Source organism: Lissotriton vulgaris, chromosome 4_1 (assembly GCF_964263255.1).
Source record: "Lissotriton vulgaris chromosome 4_1, aLisVul1.2, whole genome shotgun sequence".
Lineage (NCBI taxonomy): Eukaryota > Metazoa > Chordata > Amphibia > Caudata > Salamandridae > Lissotriton > Lissotriton vulgaris.
In genome coordinates this window covers 94,624,100-94,640,475 of record NC_141691.1, presented here as the reverse complement: position 1 = coordinate 94,640,475, position 16,376 = coordinate 94,624,100, and positions in this window count along the sequence as shown.

Genomic DNA, 16,376 nt, shown 5'->3' with positions numbered 1-16,376 from the left:
CAGTAACACAGTGAAAACACCAAAAACTGACTCCACAACAGTTTAGAAAAATAAAGGTATTTAATCTAAACTACACAAGACCAAAACGACAAAAATCCAACATACACAGTTTAAGAATATGGTTTCAAAAGAGTTTTTAAGGTTGTAAGGTAAGTTCCTTAGGTTGCGATAAAATGATCCACAGATGCGTGAAAAGTTCACAGTTGCGTCACGTTTACTCACAGTACCTTTTAGTTGCGACAAAGTTCCAAAAGCAGAAGCTGGTGCGGTGGAAAACAAGCGATGCGTTGCTCCTGAGACCCTGAGGAGGCGATGCAACAGCCCCGCTGCATCAGCGGGCGGGTTGCGACGAATCCGGTCTGTATGGGGAGGAAGGCCACTTGTATGGATTCCGGTGCGTAGGTTCCGTAGGAAGTTTGTTCTCGCAAAGGCACGATGTGTCGATCTTTGGAGGTGCGACGATCTCCGGGGCGACGATGCACAGACCAGCTGTGATCTTCTCTCTCGCAGCTCCTCGACACGATGGTTTCTGCGACGACACTCCCAGCGATCCGCAAGCAAGCAGTGCGGCGATCTCACCCAGCGACGACAGGCTCTGCGACGACACTCGCAGCGATGTTAGACTTTCCCGCACCGGTCTGGTGCGTCCCGCAAACAAAGGATCCAACGGCTCTGGCAGCGGCGTCAGGCGCTGCGACGATCTCGGCCTTCGTAGGGGCGGGAATCTTCTCGCACTGTCGGGGTTGCGATCCGCAAGCGAGCGATGCAACACTTTTCAATGGAAAAGTCTCTCAAGCTCACTGCCACGCTTCCCAGCACAGGTACAACTTCCCGAGGCCCCACAACTGGATCAAGCACTCTAGGAAGGACATAACTCTCTCAGCAGAGTTCAGGGAAGTTGGGGGTGAAGTCCTTTTGTTCCTGGGACTTCAGAATAGGGAGCCAGCTCTTCTCACGCCCTTGGAGATTCCTTCAAGAAAGGGGACACAGCACAACAGCAAAGACCTTCCCCTCTCCTTGGCAGCAAAGCAACAGGTCAGTCCAGCAGAGCAACAGCAGGACAGTCTTCCTTCTTCAGATTCAGCTTTCTCCTTGGCAGAGGTTCCTTCTTGATTCCAGGATGATCTAATTTTCTGTTGTCAGCAGTCCTGTACTTATACCCCTTAAAGTATTTGTTCTCTTTGTGCATGTGGGCCCTGAGCCCGGTCTGAACCAGTTCTGGGTGTTTCTTGAGTACTTTGTGTTCCTGGCTTCTCCTTTCCTTTCAGAGTGAGGGGCAGGGTCGTCAGCCGCCCAGCAGGAGGTGGAGCCAGCATTGTGGTAGGCAGGCACAGCCCTATTCAGTCCCAGGTGCTAACTCCTCCCACCACTCAGGTTGCAAATGCAGTCATTCAGCCTAGTGCTGACTCAGCCAGCCTCCTGGGGAATCCCCAGCCACTGCCACTCTCAAACCAGACAGTCAATACACAAACAGGCCAAGGCACACAGAAGGGTCAGACAAGCGAACAGCAACTTTCTAAAAGTGCTGTTCTCAAACACAGGATTTAAAAACAACCTTTCCTAAAAGATGTGTTACTAGATACTTATGTCCTAACTTGTTCCTATGGGAAGAAATGCTGGAAGCCACTGAAGCCAGCATCCCCCATGTTAATCTATGGAGCAAGATAGCCTTACAATAGTGAAAAACGAAAATGGCTGCCATTCACTAACAGAGCACGTCACCTGCACTAGTACATGCTCTACCTTTTACATACACTGCACCCTGCCCAGGGGGGTACCTTGGGCCTTCCATAGGGGTGACTAATGTGCACAAAAAGGGAAGGGTTAGGCCTGGTCAGTGGGGACACTGACCAGGAGGACACAGGAGGACACAGCAGTTCCTCGACTGCACACAGGCACTGCAGTTACAGGCCCGAGACACCATTTTAGGGCTACTCATGTGGGTGGCACAATCAGTGCTGCAGGCCCGCTAGTAGCATTTATCATCACCAGCCCTGGCACACCCAGTGCACTTTACTAGGGACTTCATGGTGATACAAATATGCCAATCATGTATATCCAATCATATTAACAATTTGCACAGAGAGCATATGCACTTTAGCACTGATCAGCCGTGGTAAAGTGCGCATAGTCCTATTGCCAACACCCATGGGTCAGGAAAAATAAGGGAGGAAGGAGCATAAAGTTTGGGGATGACCCTGCAAGAAGGGCCAGTTCGAACAACCCCCTTTACTTGGCTCTTGCTTGACGGATCAGCATGAAACTTTTCATGAAGGAGTCAAAGCGGGTGAACTTTTTTTGTTTAACGTTTTGTACAGATCAATGTTATTAAAGAAACAAAAAATGTCTTTCCTATTGAAAGTTATACCTAACTGTAACTACACTGGTGCTAGCACAGTCAGCGTAAATATATGTATGTATATCCCTGAGTCCTAAAGTTGCTGCTAGCAGCATTTATCTTGCATTGGTTGCAGTCAATCAGAGTGCTCACCTCCTGTGGGAGTCTGACTCCAGCTGAAGCGTGATGGCCCAAGGGAGAAAAAGCTCCCTGTGCCAATCGGAACATTCGATTTGTTTTATTCTTTTTGAGGGACTCTCAAGGCCAGGTTCTGTGCTCAACCCCATGCTACGACTTGGTCCTGCATCCAAACTCAGCTGCCCTCAACCAAGGCCATGCATTGGGGTGGTTTGGTACCAGTGGGGGAGTTGGCTGCAGGCTAAGCCCAGTGCCCAACTTTATACCACACATGGCGATTTACATCCTGATTTATGCTAAAAAAATAGAAATTCACTGAAAACGCAAAAGATGAAAGTGACATATGGCTAGAAAATGTAATTGTATCCGACATTAAAATTAAAAAGATCTTAGAAATTCACTGAAAAATCCAAAGGTTAAATGGATGGTACAGTTAAGTGAACATGTCAGTTAAAACATACCATTTTAGACAAACAGAACCACTAAAATTCACCATATAGTTAACTCCAGTCACTATAACTCATGCCCTAAAGTAACTATAGCCTCCACCTGGCCATGCACTGCTTATTACCTCACAGGCCCACAAGGTATATCCAGTGTTTTATTAGTTCAAAACCTATTCAGGGATGTCGTCAATTATGTCACTTTCGTTGTCATCAGTAATGGTATCAATTATGTTACAAAACTTGCCATGTGTGTTGTAGTCTGTGAGGTCACAAGCACACTAAATCTTTCAAGGAAGGAGAAGAGGTGGAGGAACTCTTTTTTTAGAAGTTTTCTTGAAGATTTATCAAATTAATGCAGCACACATGCAAAAAGGAAGTAACAATAAGAATAAATATATTATTCCTCATTACATCAGCCTCTGGAAGGTGTACCATTTTGGCATAAATCCATTCTTACAAGTCAAAGTAAATATGGGTTGCGGCAAAAATAAATGAGTGGATGCACAGGAATACCCAATCCCCATCCATATAACATCTGCCGAATGCAAAGTAATGCGAGGCAGCACTATCCCCTGCCTTGTGTTACTTTGGGTTTAAAATCCCACTCGATGCCACGCAAAGCTTGATTTGCACGGCTTTGTAAATCCCAACACAGATTTTTAGTCTGGCTGGACCATAAAAGTGCTACACCCTGACACAACATCTTAGTAAACCCTGCCCTCAAATTTTAGGAAATCTTAAAACCGTTACAAATTATGTGGCACTGTTTTATTAACACAAAGGTACATCTAAGAATTCTCACTCAGTCAGTGCCCATTTTTACTACTTTTTCAAAAAAACTACCCAAAATAGACCAGTAATGTGCAAAATACATTGGATAGCATGTAATGTGGTCAAATATTGCCATCTCTGGTTTCTGTTGACATTTACAAACTGCTGAGCCTTTGGCCTTATAGTGTATCATGTCCCTAGAAGCCTTTGATGGCAATATAGAACCATATCACATGGTTACCCATTTTTTCTCCTATGTACATACATTGACAACATAGTGGTAGTCAATAAATATTCTTTGATATGTTATTGGTCAAAATAAAAGCTTGATATTTTGATTTACAATTGCAAGTAAGTATTTTAAAAGCGACCCACGACTTAGAATGTAGGCTTTTCATCTTCAAGCTATCGTTTTAGAAGGTCTAAAAAATACAAAACCAAGGGATCGAAAGGTGATTAATGAACAGATGACTGTTTAAAGATGTTCATCACTGTTACCTGAACTGCATATGAAATTTGGTACAAGTCAGAGTGCCCGTAAAGAGAACATTTTACCAAGCCCCCCCCCGGGGTGAATCTGTGGACCCTTAGGCGCCAACGTCCTTTCAATTGTAGGGATCCGGTTTATAGGGATTTATGATTTTTATAGACCACTTTAAATATCACCCTCAGTTCAAGAGGCAGACAGTATAAAAGGATACTTATTTCTAAGATGTGGCTATGCTTTCTAAGTTGTAAATGATCCTTTATTGATTTTAATCAAATCAAGATGTTTACTTTTTTTTTTCTTTTGTGACTGAAGACCTGTTTACAAAGTCTAAGCATGTCCTCTGGGTATATGGTCTATTGAAATCCATTAAGAATGTCTGATTTTCAACTATCAGATGTATGCTTTTCCTGTCTATCCTGGCATGTCCAACTGCATCCTTTTTCTCCTTTGTTATTTATATTCTTAAGGAGACATTTGGCATTGACGAAGCTGCCCTTGGCTATTTTATCCTCATTCCTGATGGTATAACCCATTTTACGATTCTACATTTTCTATCCAACTCAAACAATTCGAATGCACTTATCTTCAAAGACTTGCCTGCCAGATGATTTATGAAAACCCAGATTAATTTAAATTGTCTGCCTTTTTCTTCAAATACTTGTTGAACGTTAAACACTTTTCTCCTAAGTCATTATTATAAATGCGTCTCTACATTGTACATATAAATTTCGTTATAGATCGCGTTCCAACATTTCGTGCTGTTGTTTTGCCAACAACCTTTCCAGTTTGGATTTTCTTTTCAACAGTTTAACCTATCCTTGCATATATATAGTCCCTCCTCTATTTCTGGTGCCGCCTTTCTTATTTAGAGCTTTTATCAGTTCTATATTCACTGCTATTAGTGGCTGATTATGAGGTTCGGTGGTCCTGGAGCGGGCGGCACACTACCGCTCCACTCCAGGACTGCCGAAACTCACTGCTGCCCACCTGCCAGATTAAAGTGGTGTGGCGTGCAAGCGGCATGGCAGTCCCATTGCAGTGCCTTAGAAAACATGCGCCTCAATTGGACCACACAATAAGGTTCCTGCATGGCATGGACGTTTGAGTCCATGCCATGCAGGAAAGGGTGCACTTGCACACAAGAGGGCGCAACAGGTGCCCCCCCTGCATACATCCCCATGCGGAGGGGATACAATGGGCCCTGTAGGGACCCCTTTGTTTCCTTTCTGCCACGGTTTTCATGGAACAGGAACCTCCATGCCACTGCTGGCAGAAAGGAAGCACGTAATATGCTTTGCGGGACCGGGGCGATCTCACCAAGCTTATTGCGGCCTCATGACCACCATATCACCTTCAGGGAATGGCAGTTCTGTGGTGGCTGCAGTGATGCCATGGCTGACCCCCCGCCACATTTGTAATGGAGTGGTCGGATCCCCGGGGTGGCATTGGCTGGACTGCCTCTGTCGCAACCCCTAGGTCTGGTGGTCCTCAGACCACCAGCCTCGTAATCAGGCTCTCAGTAACTTGAATTGTCCTCCGTTCTAAAAAGGATTCTCTTTGTTTCACACATTTTCTTCCTAACACTTCAGTTTGTCCCATACAAGATGCTTGGGTATGGTAGAGCCCAGCTTCTAATAGTTCCTATTGCAGCCCAGGCCCCTGTAAGTTGTAGGGTTAGTAGACAGGAATAGGAGCTGAGGGCGGGGAGCATGTTAGCAGCGATGCTTGTAATTAAATAGAACTTTACAAGTAAGTTGGTTTCTGGCAAGATAATGGTAGTTGAAAAAGGGACAATGTGGATTTAGATATGACATAATGCTGTATAATTTAGGGCAGTGTAGATTCCGACATTACCGCCAATGATGCTGTAAGGCCATGTCAATGGTGATGCTTCCATTCCAATGGTCCTTTACATTTTTTAGAACCCCCCCCCCCCACGCATGTTAATGGGCTTGTTCATATTAGGGAAATATGAATTCTAGCATGATTAAAGTGCTTTACATATCAAGGCCATGCTGCTTCTGCTATGGTCACACAGAGTTAATACATAAAGTGCCACTTCAACATGTGGTTTAATACAAGGACATGGTAGCGGTGCCTGACACCTAATGGATAACTGTGTTATCGGAGGGCTCACTCTGAATTAAAAGTGACTTGTGCCAGGCATGATACAACTCTGGTTCCGTGAGCAACCCCTGTTTCCCTGATCAGTCCCCTGCTACAATTAACAAATGTGTACTCAATGTCTGAATTACTTGAGCATATGGAAAAGGAATACCAATGTGGGGAAACATCAGGCCCGATTCACAGAACTAACGTAAGACAAAATCCTAAACTTACTACCATATTGGTATTCACAGAAGGCACTTACTCATTTTGGTATTCACAGAAGGCACTTTCTCATTTCAGCATTCACAGAAGTTAGGAGTCCTAACTTTAGGACTACTAAATGCCTTCTGTGAATACCAAAAGTCTTAAAGTTAAGATTTTTCTCAGTTTAGGAGTAGTAAAGTTAGGACTCCTACCTTTAGGACTCCTAAACTGAGAATAATCCTAACTTTAAGACTTTCGGTATTCACAGAAGGCATTTAGGAGTATAAAGTTAGGACTACTAACTTCTGTGAATACCGAAATGAGTAAGTGCCTTCTGTGAATACCAAAATGGTGGTAAGTTTAGGATTTTGTCTTAAGTTAGTTCTGTGAATCGGGCCCATCTTCTCTGTTCCACTAGGAATCAGGGGTAGATCTTAAACTACTCGAAATACCCTTTAAGTTAGTTAACCACATACATCAATGTTGACAAGATCTCATTCTGTTGAAGGCATCTATTTTTTTCTACTGGTATGCATATGCAACACTTATGTTATGTCAGTTTATGTTAATGAGGGCCATATTTATGGCAGAGCAGCACTAGGGGCCAGATGTATCAAGATTCCGTTTTGCGAATCATAAATAGCGTTTTTTTGCGAATCGCTATTTAGAATTCGCAAAACGGTATGTATGTACAAAATCGCAATTTTTTAGCGATTCCTTATTATTCGCAATTTGCGAATTCGCAAATAAAGAATAATTTCCAATGCATTCCTATGGGCCAGGAGGCCCATAGGAATGATAGTGCAATAATTCTCAAATTGCGAATTCGCAATTTGCTAATCGCACTTTGAGAATTATTTCAAGGGTGCAGGGGTGTCTCAAAGACACCCTGCTGCACCCCTGAAATGTACATGTGTGTGCATGTGGCACACATACATGCCCTATGGGCATGTATGTGTGTCACATGCCACCCTCACAAATGCCAAATAGGGCATTTTTAAAAGAAATCGCAAATTACCACCAACTACAAGTTGGTGGTAATTTGCGATATCTAAACACAAAATCGCATTTTCAAAATGTTTCTTACATATCATTTAGGGAATCGCAAAATTTGCGATTCCTTAAATGCTATGGCAAAATAAGGAATCGCAAATTATTGCGATTCCTTAAATTGCGATTTTTTTCATACATACTAGAAAATGCAAAAAGGCCGTTTGCGAGTCGCAAAGGCCGAAATTCTGCGAATTTCGGCCTTTGCGAGTCGCAAAAGCCTTGATACATCTGGCCCTGGGTGACAGGGAAAAGCAGGAACGCGCAGAATTTAAGTCAATACAGCACATTCCTATCCTTTCCCTTGCGCTGGAGCCCTTTTGGCAGACTAGTGCTAAAACAGACACCCGTACACCGTGGTGCAAGGCCTGCATTGCATGCAGGATTGTCTTTGTGCAGGAACGTGTGCTGGGAAGCATATTCCTCTTTCTGGATTCTGCAGCACACATACAAAGAAAAAGAAACAGGGAGAAATAGAGATATTGCTCCCCGTTAGGCCTCCCTGGGAAGTTGTGAGATTTTGGGGCATCATCCCAAGGTTTACAAGTTCTGGGAATGCATCAAAATCCATGGAAGTTGCGTGGAAACCCATGGAACGCCTTCCCAGGGCAGAGTAACGCAATGCAGCAATTTGCACTGCATTGCGTTACTCTGACTTTTTGAAGCAGCTGAAATCCATGCAAAGTGGCTTTGCGTGGCTTTAAAAATCTGATTTATAGGTTTGCGTAACACATGTACTACATTGTGTGGTGCAAACGTGGGGTAAACCTCACTAAATATGCACCTAAATGTATAGAGCGCAATGGCTATCCCAAGTGTGTCCAGGCACTGGTAGGGTTCAGAGTGGCCATAATTGATAGTAAGAGCAATGTTGTCTCCCACTAAATTTTTATAAGTTAAAGAGCCATGTTGTTAAACCTTTCCTAAAAGCAAAATGGTTTTGTGACTTCATTTGTAATCACATAGTGCTCCAGTGATTAGCTGCTTGGACAAAGAATGACTGATCTTCCAACTTACCCTTTCTGGGCCTAATTCACTAGGGTTAATTTACACATTTTTGTGTGAGTTTATGTTTGTTTTGGTAATCCCAAGAGTAAGTTTAGGACTGTGGAGACTGCAGTCAGGGCGGAGAACTTTGCACATAACATTTTTTAGGTCTCGCCTGTCGATGCGCATGCGCATCGAGCAAGCGAGAGTATTGGGACTTATCCACTCTTTCCCCAACTTGCAAGGAATTGTGGCGATTCCTTGCAGTGCCCGTGACTTTTAAGCTCAATGCGCATGCGCATTGAGCTTAAAAGCGCGTGCACGTCCGTCTTGGTTTACCCGCTCCGCCCCCTCCCCTTCCCGCCGTGTCGCATTTCTCCTCCCCCCTCCCCTCCGTCTTGTTTGGTTGTCCCTCCCCTTCCCGCCGTGTCGCATTTCTCCTCCCCCCTCCCCTCTCTTCCCTCCGTCTTGTTTCCTTTAGCTGCCCTGGATGATCTATTCTTACTCAAACTTGCACCGCTTTTACTAAATCTTACCCTTTTAACCTTCGCGATGTTTCCCCCTTTTTACCTCCAGTGCTTGATATATCGTTCTCCCCTTTTTAACTCGGTTTTGCGAGGTCTCCGTTTATTTATCCTCTTGCTGGCTCCCCTTTTCTTTACCCCGCCCGGTCCGGAGGATCTCCTCTGCCATAGCCCGGTGCTGTAATTGCCACGCTCCCCCTTAGCCCGGTGCTGGATCGCCCTTCTCTTATTTACTTCGCTGTTGGATTCACCACTCTTCGTCAGCTCAGTGCCGGGTTTTCGTTCGCCTAGTTATCACGGTGCTAGTTCGCCCATGTTTCTCCGTCGGGCGCTGGATCGCCCCTTTTCTCTCTGTGCTGGATCTCCTCGCTTCGGTTTCGCTCGCCCTCCCTTCCCCCTTCCTGTGGCTGCTTTGTCTGCTCTCCAGCTCTGCGGGCTCGCTGCTGCCCCGGGCGTGGACTGGCTCCAGTCCCCGCAGAGAGCGGCTCTTCCCCCGCCCCTCCATCCCGCTCTCTCTGCTCTGCCTCCCCCTCTCTTCCAATCAGCCAGCGGGCTCCAGCCTGCGCCGACCCCACAGCAGAGCAGCGGAGCCAGGCGGACGGAGAGGGAGGGCTGTGCTGTTGCCTGCCACAGAGCAGGGGGCACTGCTGTCTGTGCCTGCTCCTCGCGATCTGGAGAGGAGACAAGCACGAAGGGTTTACTGTTCCGATCGGGCAGCCAAAGACGGCGAAATCTTTTGGGGTTCATCATCGCTACCTACCACACGCCTGGTGGCTTACTGCAGTCCAGTCTCCAGCTTGGGACGACATTGGCTGCCGTCATCGAAAAGCATTCTAAAGGCTGCCTACTCCTATTTTCTGTAGTCCGAGCCAACAGGCACACCTAAACTTTCTGGTGGTTGTCCTGGAATAGAGCGCCAGGCACAAGGGGGAGCTACCAGTGCTGCCTGCCTTAGACGGAGAAGGAGGGCTTCACACATTATTGCAGAACTCTGTGCCTGCCCACACCAATGACAAGCGAATCCCTCAGATGTCTTGCATAACATCAAGTATGGGCTGTTTGTTACTTGTCACTGTTGTCTGTCGTTGGCAGCGAGCTCCTACCAGCAGGAGTCATGACCACTGGTGCCAGGACATCCCGTGCCACAGAACACCCGTAATTAACGCCCTGTTTCCAATGCTTGCTTCTGGCCTCTCACAGACATTACTATTTCTACCCCCGCTATTTAACAGGATCCCACACATGAGTTGCCCGACCGTGCTAATCCTGACTGCATGAATAAAATCCAGCACAGGCAAACGCACCCGTTCTCCTACTGTAACTTCAATATACTCGCAGGCTCGCCACCTCACCCAAACGTGCTCCCCCAAACAACGCGGCCTGCCACGCAAGGACATCAAACCTGGTTGCTGGTGGTCCCTACAGCTGCTTGAACCAGGTCCCGAGCTACAAATACCTCTCCCTAAATAATCTTGACTTCCCCTGCCACCCTCAACCCCTCACCCTCACTCACTCACCCTCAACCCCTCACTCTCACTCACTCACCCTCACTCACCCTCAACCCCTCCCCCTCGACCCCTCCCCCTCAACCCCTCACCCTCACCCTCACTCACCCTCACTCACCCTCAACTCCTCACTCACCCTCAACACCTCACTCACCCTCACTCTCACTCATCCTCACTCACCCTCAACCCCTCACCCTCACTCACCCTCACCCTCACTCACCCTCAACCCCTCACCCTCACTCACCCTCAACCCCTCACCCTCAACCCCTCACTCACCCTCACTCTCACTCAGCCTCAACTACTCCCCCTCACCCTCACTCACCCAAAACCCCTCACTCACCCTCACCCTCGCTCACCCTCAACACCTCACTCACCCTCACTCACCCTCACTCACCCTCACTCACCCTCACTCACTCACCCTCACTCACCCTCACCCTCAACCCCTCACCCTCACTCACCCTCACTCACCCTCACCCTCACTCACCCTCACTCACACTCACCCTCACTCACACTCACCCTCACCCTCACACAGTGCAATAGTTCTCAGACCATTTCAGTTAGAGCTTTTAGAAATGTTTATGGCTTTTTTTATTTGTAATACTTTAGCATTGGCTACAGGAAACAAAAATGCTAAACATTTACAAAAAAAACCCATAAACAATTCTAAAAGCACTAACTCTAATGGTGCGAGACCTATTGCATTTCCAATGCTTGTCATATGCGGAGTTCTCCGCTAAAACTGCAGAGCCTCTACATTCACAAACTTACTATAACACAGGGTTTGTGAATCCGTAAACCAACACAAAATTGTATGCTTACCCCTGTCAATTTGGGCCTCTGTATTGAGAAACGGTAAATAGATTTGTTAATTAAAATTGAATGGCCTTAATAGGAATATATGGTTTAACGTTTGCTTATTTGTAGGTGGGGCTTTGTTGGTGCAAGGCCTGATAAACAATACAGACGCTCCTGAAAACAATGCCTTTGCCAATGGGCAGCTAGTGGCGATCTGTCAAGATTGGGGACATCCAAGACTGCCTATGTAGGATCAACATAATTTGTGCAGGAGTGATTTCTACATTTTTCACTTGGGAAACCATGGCTTGTTGGGGGCTAATTGTGTATGCTGACAGAAGTCCAAGCATTTGGTGATTCTCCCAGGATAGAAATGATTATCTTGTCCATGTTAAGTGTCAAGGTGTTTTCTTCCATCCATCACGCAACAGCTGATAGACAACTTTTAAATATTTGCTATAGTGTGGCCTAGTCCAAGTGAATCACCATCTGTGTCTCTCCGGTGTATTTCGTACAAGTGACACTGACATATCTAATCAGACAAGGAAGGGGAGCCACATAGATGTTATACAAAGTTAGTCCTAATGATAAACCCTGAAACATGCCCTGTTTTACAAGTTTGAATGTGGAGATAGAAATATGACATTTTCACTGGTTTTGTCCTCTAATTTACACAGGAGATGAGCCAGTCAAGGTTAGAGTTCTGGATCCTGGTTTCATGTAGACTATTGCAAGGACTATGAAATGGTATCAGAGGCAGCAGAGAGAATGAGTAAAATTAGTTATGCCCTGCTGTCCTCCTCCAGCATCAAAAAGAGTTCATCCAGTGCAGACTGCAGAGCAGCCTCGGTGCTCTGAAGGGAGAAACACCTAGGCCTCTTTCAGAGTACCATCTCTCCTTCTGCATGCAACCTGTTACATGCAACATTACCTTAACCACCTTTCCAGGAAAGATGTGGGCTTTTCACCAGGTACCAGAAAAACAAAGGGCACAGGAGACAATTTTGAAGAGAAGCAGGGCATTAGAGTGAGCCATACAAGATGTTGATCAAGCCATCAGACATATTACATCAACAACAACCAAGCAAGAACACACCATTGTTTTTGTGTGACAATAAGCTGGCTATCACCAGACTGGTGGCTGATAATAACAGTATGATTGTAAAACAAATCTGGCCACCTTGAATGCTATCATGGAAAACAAGAATACATCTACTCTAGGATGGCACTTGCCCTCTGCCCCTCCCCTTCTCCCAGCCCAAAAGGTAGCCCTCAATATCTCCAGCCATTTCAACCCAGTAAGATACACCGGCAAGGATTGGTCTTCCCATCTCACAACCTAAACATAGTTTATTCAGAAAAACATTATAAAGCCACTGATTCCGCAGCTGATAATCAGATATGGTCTTTAGGGGTAAATGAGGTTAGGGAGACGTTAAAAGAATAAGGACTGTCTTTAGGGTTATGTTAGTGCTAGGCCTGGAGTAGTATAAACGGAATTGCTTTCCAGAGCAGGTTGCAGTTAGGGAGAGGTAGGAGAGTGAGGATTGTCTTCACATGTTTGCTGTGGTGATGGAGGAGTTTTGAGAATGAGGATATAGATGAAAAATGGCCCATGGAGTTAATGATCATCACAGATATCTGCTGTTGTCTACAGATGACTAGGTATAATCCCTGCAGTGCCTACTCAATCTTACATTCTTCTAAGGTCAGTAAATTGAGCACCATTAAAATGGCTAATGATAACATTTGTTATTTTGACTACACTTAGAGACAGTGGAAGTGTAGTATTAACCCCTACCACGCTCATGACGAGCTCAGCTCGTCGTGAGCCATGGTTCTAGTGTGCTCATGACGAGCTGAGCTCGTCATGACCGTTAGAACGCTCGCACGCTGGGCAAATTCCCCTGCTGTGCGAGCGTTCTAATGAAACGGGTGTGGAGCACACGACCACAGTGGCTCATGACGAGCTGAGCTCGTCATGAGCACCGAGGCACTGTGCGCGCCCCGCCTCCCCCCAGCACTGGGGGAATGACCCCAGCAGCCAAGGGGTTAAGCATGTCATAACTATAAGTTAATGTTCTTATTGTAAATGAAACACTGAAGCATCAAACACCACAGTAAGGTGTGACAGTAAGTTTTAATCAGCCAATGTATGAGAAGGCAATGTTCATCACATACTTACTTTACATACATTTATATATTGACAGAGAAATGTCGAATACATTGCTACTCAAAACATATTCAAACCTTCATTAAATGTGTGAAATTATTCAGAGGTTTTGTGTGCAATTACCTGAAGTCTTCAGTCAGACTAATGAAGTTGTATACTACCCTTTGTCAGCTATAATTAATATTCATAATCCATGCCAAACAAACCCTGGACAACTACATCTGCTTAACTAGAGGAGTTAAATCCATAGCCTAGCCTGGTCTGGGACCTAGACCAGTAATTTGCACGTGCCTATGAAACTTTTAGATAGATTATGATGGTTGATCCTTACACCAATGTTACAATATAGGCTAATAGACCGCTGCCAAGAAACATAGCAGTTGTTAATGGCCTTGAACCCCACATTGGGGCTCAGGCCTATAATAACATGGGATAGGCCTTTACCAACAGGTATAGCCTGAGGCAGAAGGGCTATAAGGCTATTAGAACATTCCAGCCACTATGTTCTAAATTAAAAAGGGCGAAACATGAAGACAAATATTAGAATGTTGACGCTCGAGCTTCTACCAGCCATTATTAGACCAGAGCTACTCTATTGTCTTCAATCAAGCTCTCATCATTACAATGTTCTAATTGCAACTACATGAACAAATGTGAAAAATGTGACACAATTCAACACAAAAATACCGCAAAGAAGTCATATGAGAGGAGACATTCGAACAGACCTGCATTCTACGCTCTATTTCTGAACATATTTTAATGTCTGTAAACACAGTGGAGAGATCACCCTACCCTTCTGCATAGGCTTGCTCAAAGCTGGACCCACTTCACACAAAATCAGCTTCCCTCCCTCCCTTACAAAATGCTGCCAAGTGTAATAAATGTAAGCTAATCAGATAATTCCCAGAGAAACTCTTTGTAAACAGCAATTACTGTGATGAAAAAGGTTTGCTTGAAATCAGACCTTCTTTCTTCTCACACCATATATCCGCTTGGTAAGAAACATGTGTGAAAGAATTAAGAGTTCTAGAATCAAAGAGAATGACGCGTGTAAAGGAATGTTGGTGTCACTCTGACACAACATTGGAAATAAAGCATTCATTCTGATTTTCACCAATGGCAACATTATGATTCAAGCTTCAGATGTAGTCTTGGCCCTATTCAACATCCATTTCGATTAACTCTTCCATACCTTTAAATTGATCTAATCCCCGGGTTCCACCTCCCACACCTGTTACCCCTCACTCTCCTTCTTCACCCCACCTACCACAACTCCCTGCAAGTCCTGGGGCCGATGGCTGAAAAAACGGGTTCGCACAAAACATAAAACCACAATTAGACATGGATACGTTTGGATCCTCAAACAGCTGGATGACCAATCATCATTATGCACTTCTATGCACTTTTGCATAGAACTCAAAATAAATCTTACAACAACGAGGAGTCACATATTCTTAATACAATAAATTGACCACAACGCGCATTAATAAAGAGGCAAGAATGGAAAAATACCAACAATTCTTTTCTAGAAACGAACAACAATGAGCTGATCGAGTCTACAACCAAGTGAAATTCCAAACTGGTATTAATGCCTGCTCTGCAGTCCCATCATGAAGATGGAGAAGAAACTCTTGCCTCGACGAATACAGAATAGAGTGAATCCCAGCAACCTCATTCACGTTCTGATTACACCGGTCCCTATACAAAAAAAAACATTCTACATTTCAGTGTGCACAATTGCACATATGCAGCCAAGCACTGAAATTGCAGATTTACTGTATTCTAACAACCAATACCAGCTGTTATTGGCGCGCGACCTGCAGACCGCTAGGGCTTTTGATGTCTACTCAGGATGTCCAGTCTTGTTTAAAAAAAATTCATAACATTAAGAGATTATTAACATACATTTACATTAAAAACCAAAAAGGAATAATCACAAATTTGAAAGTGATCTATAAACGTGAAGGAAATTGGAGGCTAGAAATTAAGTTGACATCCTTAGCTTTATTTCTAGGAGTAGTGCAACAAGAGCAAACAGAATGTTGGATGGGCGCTTTAATACATCAACTACGTATTGGGAGGGGGGCGTGGCCGAGCGAGCTGCAAAATGGCCACTTGATAAACTGGCTCTGCCGGCCGAGCACAACATCCGTCAGTTATCCGGCGATTTACCAACGATCCAAGCCTGAAACGAGGGATAGAGTGTGCGGCTACAGCGGGGGCACACACTGGTGTGATTTGAACAGCCAAGCGCTGAAGTTTCCCGCAGCAACCAGCCTCGTGGTTCCGCGGCCTAACTTCGGCCCGGGGAGCACGTTACAGCAGTGAACCAACAGCGCAACTGCAATTGCGCCTCACCAGTGATCCCTGGCGGGCGGCACTGGCGTCAGCCACAGAGTTGCTGGAAATCCATGCTGTGACTGAAGGGGGCGGCTGGAGTCTGCACGGACACGATTACGAGGTGCCTGGATCCAGCTGGCAAGTGGACTGGTGAGTGCGTGCCTGCTGCTGAGTCCACAATTACTCCTGGGCGGTGGGCGGATGCTGTCGTGACCGCCGCAGGCAGAGCTGGTGGCATCGTGCGAAGTGGGTGCGGCCTCTGCTGCAGCCCCCAACGCAGTAGAGATTGATGAGCACGGCGGCCTTCGGGGAGCATCGAGTGCCCGGATGCGAGCACTTAGAGGCATTCAGGGGGAATCGACCCAACTGCAGCAGCGACCCGTGTTAGCCTAGCTCCTGTTGCTGGCCTCTGGATAAAAAGCGGAGCAGAACAGGACAGACGGGTTGCCTGCAGCACGCGGAGGCCCATACTTGCAGGAATAAGTGCCTTTGCCACCTTGTAGACA